Source organism: Pteropus alecto, unplaced genomic scaffold, assembly GCF_000325575.1.
Source record: "Pteropus alecto unplaced genomic scaffold, ASM32557v1 scaffold42, whole genome shotgun sequence".
Classification (NCBI taxonomy): Eukaryota; Metazoa; Chordata; class Mammalia; order Chiroptera; family Pteropodidae; genus Pteropus; species Pteropus alecto.
Genome location: NW_006434825.1, coordinates 7,852,941 through 7,861,530, shown reverse-complemented (window position 1 = coordinate 7,861,530; position 8,590 = coordinate 7,852,941). Strand labels below are relative to the sequence as shown.

The following is an 8,590-nucleotide window of genomic DNA, read 5'->3' as shown; positions in this document are numbered from 1 at the left end:
ATTGAGTATTTGCTGTGTATGAAGTGGAGAAAAAGAGAAAACGGTTGTTAATCATGAGAAACACCGTGAGACAGACAATTGTGCGTGATTAAAGCAGGTTAGTGGTGTGATGGCATGGAGCACAGGGCTCTATGAGAGCACTGAACGGACCATATAGTCCAGCCTTCAGGCAGGCCTGGGAATGTTACTGGGGAGGATGTCACCTGAATCGAGCTTGTTGGAGGGGTAAATGCCAGACAGCTGAAAGGAGGGGGGTCGTATGGGGCAAGGTTTCCCAGACAAAGGGAGCAGCATGTCTATTTCTAAACAATAGAGTTCTAAAGTGGAAGGGACAGGATTCCTGAGATTTGCTAAAGTGTTATAACCCATTGGAACATGCTATTTTCCATTCCTGGGAAAGGAAAGCATCGGGGCAAGATTTACAATTGGAGCTGTCAGTTTATCAGGCTGGAGCAGGTGTCAGGAGCAGCAAGAAATCAAGTCCAGGAGGAATAAAATCAAAAATAGAGATGAGTAAAAGTAGTAAGTAATGACCATGGCAAAAGGCCACCCGAGACTGCACGGCAAAACTGCAGCGTGGAAATGAAACCCAGACCTCGTATTAGAAGAAGGGTTGTAAGAAAACTCAAGAGGAATTAAAGATCCCTGCCGGTTAGGCACTGCTTCAGTATTGATATAAAAATAGCAGTTGAGTTCTCAAAACAGAAAGCACTCTCTGGCATTGTTAAGTGAAAAATCTACGCATTCTAGTAAATAATCTGTAAGATGGTCAAAACAGTCAAGACAACATAGTTATTATCTTATGCATGACTATGGCAAGGTTAAGATAGTACAGATTTTTTTGGAAACCTAGTTTGGGAAAAATAATCCTGTGGTTTTGTCAAATCATGTTTAATCCAGAGATAGTTTGAGTTTCCATCATTCGAACTTTCATTAGTCTGTAACAGAGAAGTTTCTCTCTAGTTTGTGCGCTCTACATTCTCTAAAAGCTTTTATAGAAAAAAATAAATGTATTTTAATAATTTCATTATGAACCTAACCAGTCAATGTCATTAGAAATATTTATTTTCTTATAAAAATTATACGTGCTCATCGTAGAAAATATAAGAAAAGCTTATGAAGTTAATATCAATTATAATTCTATCAATTATAAAATTACAATCACAGTTAGCATTATACTATATGTTTCCTTTAGTATTTTTCCTATAAAATCAAAATGGCACATACAGAGTGATTGAAACTGTAAAATTTATATCTTGCTTTTTAAAATAAATCATAAAGTTTTTCCCAAGGTGTTCAATAATATTTACAAGCATAAAGTTAAGTGGCAACATAGTGATTCACCTTGTGATCTCACCATAAATTACTTAAAAATTCTTCAAATATTATATATATATGTTACAGTAGAAGAAATGGATGCAACCAAAATGCATTTGCAGAAGACCTTCTTAAATAGAAATCAGTCTATAAATTTCTGATATTTGTCTTAGGAACAATTCTCAGAGGCAGAATTATTGGGTTAAAGGATGTAAATATTTTAAAGTGGAAAATAATCAGAACTTGCCTAAATAAACCACATGACCTACTAGATTTTATGATTATACAAGTTAGAGTGATAAAAATTTCAAAAAGTTTGAAAGATAAAAGGAATGGATTAAATAACCTTAATTAAATTAATTCCTCGTATTTGGAAGGAGATCATAGGAATTAAGAAATTGCAGTAATCTTCTTACCCTGAAAATTTAGTGGAGATATGAAGCAAAGGTAATTTGAAGTATCTTGCATATTTGTCTATATGTATTTTGATATTATGTTCCCATTTCTAAATTTCTTCAAATGGAACTAGATTTGGACAGAGTTCATCTTCTCGTATCCATTGATTTTAGATCTTGTGAACTTTCAAAGGAATAAATAGACCTATCAGTAGCCAGGCCATTTGATGCAGTTTTACAAGCTTATGTGGAAGACATATTTTAAGCATTTGTAACCTTGTCCAAGATCTCTAAAAGTATCCATTGTCATTAATGCTGTGTATTTTAGAAACATATACATTGATCAGTGAGTTTATTGTATAAGTGATTGGCTTTAACATTTAGGTGATATGGTTAAATGGATAGCATACATTTATAAATTTAATAAATTTGGTGTATGGGCATAAAAATTAAAGCTCAGAGAAAGCAGTAATTATTGAGTTCCAGAAACCATGTTTTAAATTTTACATGCTGTTTTGTTGTTTTTTTTATTTAGTCCTCACAATAACACTATGGAAATTTTTTCTTCCTATTTGTTTATACGTGAATATATTGAAGCTTAATGTATTATTGTTAGCAGAATAGGATATTTATGTTTAGTCATCTAGACATTCATGGAATAGCCACAATGTACCAGAAATCATGTTAAATGCTGTGGGTAAATAATGAGTCTGCACAAGGCTTAAAGCCTTGTTCTGGAAACAGAAATACAAAGAGTTATTTTTAAATGCAGACACAAATGACTCCACAGGAAGCCAAGAAATGCTTTCTGTGGAATATGCTGGAAGATTTAAATCTTTGTATGTTATTGAAATTTAGCCAGATGAAACTAACTTGAGTGGACGGAAGTCCTTGCATATGTGACTCACTGCATGACTTCTGAGAAAGTTATTTACTTTTGCCTAAAAAGAATATCTTTAGAACTCAATCTGTGTTGAGCATTGGGCCAGATACTTCACATGCCATGTATATTTATAACACAGAACACCCTGATGGTAGGAATTATTTACCCCATTTTACAGATAGAGAAATGGCACCTCAAAGAGATTCAATAATTTACCTAACTTCACTTAACTCTGCCTTGAATTCAAACTCCCATTAGTCAACTCGCATTAGTGTTAAGCCCACAACTTAACACTGCAGGAAGCTGCCTGAACCATGTAAAATATATGACAATTTTTTAGTTACTCCCTGATGCAGAACAAATGTTTGTGTGCCCCCCACACTCATATGTTGAAACCTAATCCCCCATGTGATGGTATTTGGAGGCAGGGGCCTCAGGAGATGATTAAGTCACGAAGATGGAGCTCTCCTGAATGGGATTAGTGCTCTTATAGAAGAGACCTCAGAGATCTCCCTTGCCCCTTCCACCCTGTGAAGACACAGGGAGAATACGGCTGTGACTATGAACCTAGAAGCTGGTCTTCACCAGACAACAAACCTTCTGGCACCCTGATCTGGTAACTTCCATTCTCTGGAACTTTAGAAACAACTTCTGTTGCTTATAACCCATCTGGTATATGGTATTTTGTTATGGTTGACTCAGGCTACTGGAGTAGTCTGTATATGGCACAAGCTGGAGGCGATTCAGCCTCTAGTCAGCACAGCGACTGAGCTGCTGTTTGTGCCCACTGGATAGTCAATGCAAAAGTGAACATTGAAACAGGTCCTGAAAGGGAGTGTGTGTGCTTGTGTGTGTGTGTGTGTGTGTGTGTGTGTGTGTGTATCTTTATGTTCATGAAGGGTATATTGGTGTTTCAAGCCTATGCAAGGCTTTGAAAGATTCTTTCCAAAACTATCCCTTCATAAATAGGCAAAGTGGAATGGGAGAGAATTACCAGTTAGAATCTTTAGGGACATATTAATTATTATCATCTAACTTATTTAAATCTCTATTTTTTGAAAACAGTAATGTTTCCTGGTTAAAATACCATTTCATTCCAATGTAGCCAGGAGATATTGTTTCCCATATTCCCACCTTTAAAATGAACAGGATGCCTAGAGGGGTAGCAGTCAACCAGCAAGCACTGGGTGAGATACCTGCTAAGATCTAGAACAAAATAGAAGGAACTTAGCTGTTGTTGACATCACTGAACCACTCTTCAAGCTCTAGATGTTTTACCCTGGGATTTATTGTTATGTAATAAATCCTCTACTTATTTAAGTCCTTGTAGTAGGATTGAGTTTTCTTGCTGCCAAATGTGATCCCAACTGAAGTAGGTTAAAATCGATGGAAGCAGTCGTGTTAGAGTTGGAAAGATATACAACTTGTCTGGAGAAACTAGGGTCAGAATTGATAGCAAGAGGAGTGAATGGGCTGAATTAGGTATTGAATAAATTACAAATGGGCCTCCAAAGGCTGTTGTAGCAATGGTCTTGATCAGGTCATGGTACAACCATTTCAGAACGGGGCAAGTATGAGAACAATAGCTCAGAGGGACAAACATCAGCTTTGAGCTGAGTAAGTGATGAAGAAACAAAAAACGTTGAAGGAGCAAGCCAGTCAGCAGGCCTGGAATGAAGGAGCTTTAGGATGCAGGCAGCGGTAGCACCTTCAGAGCTCAGGTAGAACCTTCTGGTTTAATGACTCCTCAGCAGTCACTGAAAAGAACAAGACCTTCAAGTTCCAAACTCCCCTGTGTCTCTCGCTCAAGATTCAAAGTTCTAAAAGACATCATCCAATATGCCGGGTTTGGCCCTGTGCCTCCACCCTGGCTGCACACATGGAGTTTCTGGGGGAGTCTGGCACCCAGAGATTTTGAAATAGGACATTGAAACTATGTCTCACAAGATTAGACTCAGTGCTATGGTTCCCCAAAGGGAGAGTGGAGTAGTATTAGGAAGAATAACTTAAATTCTGAAGGGCCAATAATGCAGAAAATGTCCAAGCATCACCCCATTTACGCCTCTGCAGTTTTGACCCCTTAACTGTACATAACCTCTATTGTTTTAGATGAAAAAGTCTGAATTCTTATCCTGGATCCTCTGATGATGCTGTGAGTGCCACAGGTGTGATAGAGAGGTGAAAGAGAAAGGATTAGTATTCTAGACTTATGGCTGAGGAACTTGGCTCCTAGTCTTAAATTCTGTTACAAATAATCTCCATGCATCCATGCATGCTGACAGATATGGCACAATGCTTTAATCGCCATTGGCTATGGGCCTACTAAAAAGGGGGCAATAAAATCAAATTCTGCTGGGCTCCATTTTTATAGGTAATATCAAGCCCTGTGAACTTTAATGCCCACTGTCTGTTTAGATAGTCATGGCTCAGGGCTGGTATTAAAAGTAGCTAGAAATACTTGTTCTGAAGTATTGAAATATATTGCCAATTACACTGGAGTATGGGATTAGTCCAAACTAATCCTATATTGCACTGACCTTTGCAAAATCTGTTCTGTTTTCCTTGGCAGCTTCATTTCCAGTCCTTCTCTTTGTCTTATTCCCCTGTAGTTCCCGCTTTATTTTGGTGTCAGGAATCTGTATGAAGTGGCTGCTAGGTTTTAGGTGTGCTCGTGTGAATGCGTGCGATAGGTTTTGCTTCTGAGTGACCGAAACAAACATATTTTTCATTCTATTTTCTTCGCAGCTTCGTTTTCATGCCAGCACTTTGCATTCCTCAGACACTATCAAATAGTTTTCCTTTGTAAAACAATGAATGTATTATTCCGGGCTGTGCTTTTTCTAGGACTAAAAACAGAGCTTGGGGTTTCTTGTTTCCCTATACATTAAAAAGAAAGTACTATATTCTAGACACCCAGACTTTTGTGTCAAGAAACATAAAAAAACAACTACAAAATTAATCATAAGAGGAGGATGAAAGCTACATCTGGCACATGTGCACAGGGATGTTGTTTCCAAATTCTTAAGAAGGAAGGATGGTTTCTGAGTGAAACGATGGTGTAGAACAGAAGTATCTGAAAGACAGCAGAGAATTTCTGAAGAGAATTAAATTCACTTAAACAGGGAATTAGTTTTGACCTTTAGAATTTAGCCAAGAGCTTGAATCACCTTGCTTCTGCATCTTTGTGTGCAGAAGAGAAGGCACTAATCTCAGCTCTACTTTAATAAAATTTTATCAAATATTTTGTGTGAAGTTTTACTGGAGCATCACTCAGACTGCAGATGCCCAGCTGTGGCCTGCAGCATGGTCAAATACCAACTTAGCTTCATTTCAAACGAGACTATGTTTTAATAACCACTATAGAATTATATGTTCGCTCAAACTCAGACTTAACTCAATATTAATAGATAATAAACTATAGTATTTGGCCAAGTTTCTACTTTGCTAGAGCATCTTGCTCTAATTTTGACTTCCAGGTATGATTTTATATCTATAGTGTTTTTTTTTTACTTTTGTACAGTAAATAATCACCCTAAGAACTTGAAAAATATATAATCTCAGAAGATATTTCATACCTTCCGAAGCAGAAGGTGACACCAAAATCTATTTTTTACAGAGTGCTCTGAGTGATTCTGAAGTAGATTGTCCTAGAACTATACTTTGAGAACTACTAACTGTTTGGATTATGTTTGTAACAGTAATTGGAAAAACTAAAATATCTCATAGCTTCTTATTTCTATGTATCCCAGTAACTTCCCAATCTACATAGGTTTGCAGGCTTCTATTTTTTCAATTTTTTAACTGCCCAGTTGCTCTATTCCTTCTTGGCCTTATGTTTGTTTGTTTGTTTTAAATCTTTTTAAAACTCTATTAAATAAAATAGATTTTCTCGTGTGCTTAGGGTTTGACGAACAAGAGTTCTTTCATTTGTGGCTGTCACCGTAAAGACAGCCTGGACACTCGAGGGTTAGCCCCGCTGATTGACGTGCTGGGTAGCCAGGATTTTGTGTCTCATGCCATTTAAGGGTCTCTGGAATAATTGGTTGTCCTTTCTCATCAGCATCAATGCAGTAAAGACGGAGACATAACACTTATGTGAGGTTTTATTTTCTCCTTTCTTTGTCCTCTTAGTGATAAGGACACAGAAATAGTTAGAGGAAGGGATGGGGGAGGATCAGGAGAGAGATTAAAAGAATATGACTAAAAGGGGATGTCTCCCTGTAGCTGTCATCATTCTGTATGGAGAAATCAGGTAGATTTGATCTCAAATCCCAATTGTAGTTGCCTTGAGCAAGTACCTTCATCTCCTTGTCACTAAATATTGCTATTGTCAAAAGTGACTCAAGACATATCTCTCGGTCAAGGGTTTTACAGGAAATAAATATATAAGATAGGTATTTGTATGTTCACCAGGATGACTTTAGGATATTTTCACAATCAGTAATTAACATTAACATGGAGCAGCACTTTCATTAGCGATATTTTTCATAAGTGTTAATGACGTTAAGTGACTAGTTTGATTTTCAAATGATAATCTAACTTCATGTGTTGAACACTTGTATTATATTTTTCAAATTACAGGACATAGGTACTTTGATAATTAGACCTATAATTTGATTTTCAACTTCACCAAGTGGCCTAAAAGAGTGTGAAGAAACATTTAGGGTGAATTTTTTTGCTACAGCCTGGCTCAGTTTGTTTGCCTCTTCTGTTTATATCTATGAGGTTAATTAACAGATCTATATTTAATGATATTCTAGGTACATAAGATAAATTAGAATTACTTTCCTCCTCTATTACACTGTCCTTCACATAAATTCATCTTTGTTCATACACATAATTCAGTTAAAGTTATCATTCTAAAGGATTACCTTGAGCCCATTTACTCTGTGCATATTGTCAATTTCTAAAAAAAAAAAAAAAGTACATATATATAACCCTGAGTTAGAGAGAAAAAGCAAGTAGTTCTGAGAATCACTGCATTGTAGAACCTCAAACTTTTTATTTTCTTCCTCCCTCCCTCCCTTTTCTTTCTTTTTTTCTTTCTTTCTTTCTTTCTTTCTTTCTTTTTCCTTCTCTCTCTCTCTCTCTCTCTCTCTCTCTCTCTCTCTCTCTTTCCCCCTCCCTCCCTCCTTTCTTTCAATGCCTACAGAACCTGATATTCCTAGGTGGTCTCCCATCCAAGTACTAACCAGGCCTGACCCTCCTTAGCTTTCGAGATCCGACGAGATAGGGCATGTTCAGAGTGGCATGGCCGTTGACAAACTATGTCTACTTTAGACTCAGCTCTAGTGTCAACATTTTTGGAATACTTTTCTGAGATTCTTCCCTTTCTCCCATTTCATCCAAGCCACCAAGTGGAATCAATAGCTTCTATTTCTGAGTGCTCATGGAAATCTTCCCAAATGCCTGTCAGATCATTTATCATTGTCGTTGGACACTGAGTACTATATAAGATGCTCTAGAAAAAAAACCATGCCCTCCGTGTGCTCATCTCGTAGGGGATACTGATGATTAATTATATTACACGTAGCAAAGAGTCAATGGGAATTAATGAATTGATTACTAAATGAAGTAACCTGGTGGAAGTTCCAAAATCAAATAATTCCCTCTGCATTTCTTGTTAATAAAAAGCTAATATGTATTTTCTGCATCCTAGTTATCAGAGTACTTAGCACATTATACGACATTATCGCACTTACTCCTTTCAACAACAGATGTAAAATGAGGAAAATAACAGTTTCTATTTTAATTTTTTGGGAGAAACTGAGACTTAGAGAGGTAATGCAGCTTTACCATGGTCACCCAGGAGGATTTAACACAGATCTGCCTCATAATTGAACCTAAGCTCTTAAACAAGACACAAACCCCAGTGAAATATAACATAAGGTCTATTTGGGTTTGCACAATGAAAGTTTTTGTAGAGATACATAAGAAAATGATAGCATGTATATTTGCATAATTCGTTGTCAGTATGAAAATGAGATAATTTGTC

The 8,590-nt window shown here is 36.8% G+C and overlaps 1 pseudogene; it reads right to left on the bottom strand.

The window, feature by feature from the left end:
- Window positions 1-7,738: 7,738 nt before the first annotated feature.
- Window positions 7,739-7,857, bottom strand: LOC112478243 (annotated as a pseudogene).
- Between the last annotated feature and the right edge of the window lie 733 nt (window positions 7,858-8,590).